The 1,350-nt window shown below is 45.5% G+C and overlaps 1 pseudogene; it reads left to right on the forward strand.

Moving 5' to 3' along the window:
- The first annotated feature begins 200 nt into the window (after positions 1-200).
- Positions 201-315, forward strand: LOC128123542 (uncharacterized; annotated as a pseudogene).
- Positions 316-1,350: the final 1,035 nt, after the last annotated feature.

Genomic DNA, 1,350 nt, shown 5'->3' on the forward strand with positions numbered 1-1,350 from the left:
TGAGTTCAAGCCCAGCCTGGTCTACAGAGTGAGTTCCAGGACAGTCAGGACTACACAAAGATTCTGTCTCAGGAAAAAAAAAATCAAATAAACATCTTTAAAAAAATAAAAAGAAGAGAAAAGGCAGAGCCAGCTGTCATGAAAAAAGATAGACAAAGATCTGTGTATTCAGTTTGTTTCCTTGGGTTTAGATACCTGTTAAACATTTTGGAAAGACTGGCAGGCTGGTATGTGGTGGCTGCAAATGGCGGCCTCCTTGGGAGTGCGTGGGCCTGTTGCCTATATAGGTTGCTCTGAGAAGCCTTGGAGACAATTCTCTGGTGACTATTCAGGTCTCTGGTCTCAGTATTGTCCCCAGTCCCTAGTCCCATGGGTATACAGGGTGCCTTTGGGAGGCCCCAGGGCACAGTGGCCAAGTCATCATGTCCATCCACACCAAACTACACAGTAAGGAACACGTGACTGAGGCCCTGCATAGAACCAAGCTCAAGTTCCTCGGCCACTAGATCCACATCTCAAGGAAATGGGGCTTCCCCAAGCTTAATGCAGATGAATTTGAAGACATAGTAGCTAGTGGCTGTGGAATCAAATATATTCCCAGTTGTGGTCCTCTGGACAAGTGGTAGGTCCTGCACTCCTGTGCTGTCCTAAACCCTAAGTCACGTTCAGTAATAAATCTCACATCCGGTGAAGGGTGTGTGTGTGTGTGTGTGTGTGTGTGTGTGTGTGTGTGTGTGTGTCAATGATGATACTTTTTAAGGGATATGAGTGGTTTGCCCCCATTCCATCCCATCAGGAGGCACAAACATCTTGTCTTTGGGTGATAATTTGTATGATCATGTGATCAACATTGATTACTAGAGGTCTGCACTGTGCAAGAGACCCCCCTCTTCTCTTGTATTAACTAACCTGTGGAGAAATTGGTTTTGGCTTTTCTGAGGCAGCGTCCCATGTGTCCAGGCTGGACCCAAACTTGTTTTGTAATGGAGTCTGTCTTTGAACCAGTGATCTCCCGGCCTCCGTCTCCCAAGCACTAGGATTACAGACCTGGGCACCACACCCACGTGGAGAAATATTTCAAGATCACATTTTATTCTTCAGCAAATGGCACACAGTGACATCTGTTGGTGGTCTTTGCCCCATTATTTGCTACTAGTTGAGAAATAATTTATTAATGTTGCCATTTATCCAACACACCTTTTTCTAAGATTCAAGCAGATTCAGATATAATGAGTCACCAAAATTTCGGCATAGGAAACTGCCCCCTGCTGGGAGTTTATGGACTGCAGGCATGCAGCTAGTCTGGATTTCCACGCCCCCTAGTGACAAAATGTGGTCAGGTATGTAAAT

This window comes from Peromyscus californicus, unplaced genomic scaffold (genome assembly GCF_007827085.1).
Source record: "Peromyscus californicus insignis strain IS unplaced genomic scaffold, ASM782708v3 Scaffold_3__1_contigs__length_106647218, whole genome shotgun sequence".
In the NCBI taxonomy this organism is placed as follows: domain Eukaryota; kingdom Metazoa; phylum Chordata; class Mammalia; order Rodentia; family Cricetidae; genus Peromyscus; species Peromyscus californicus.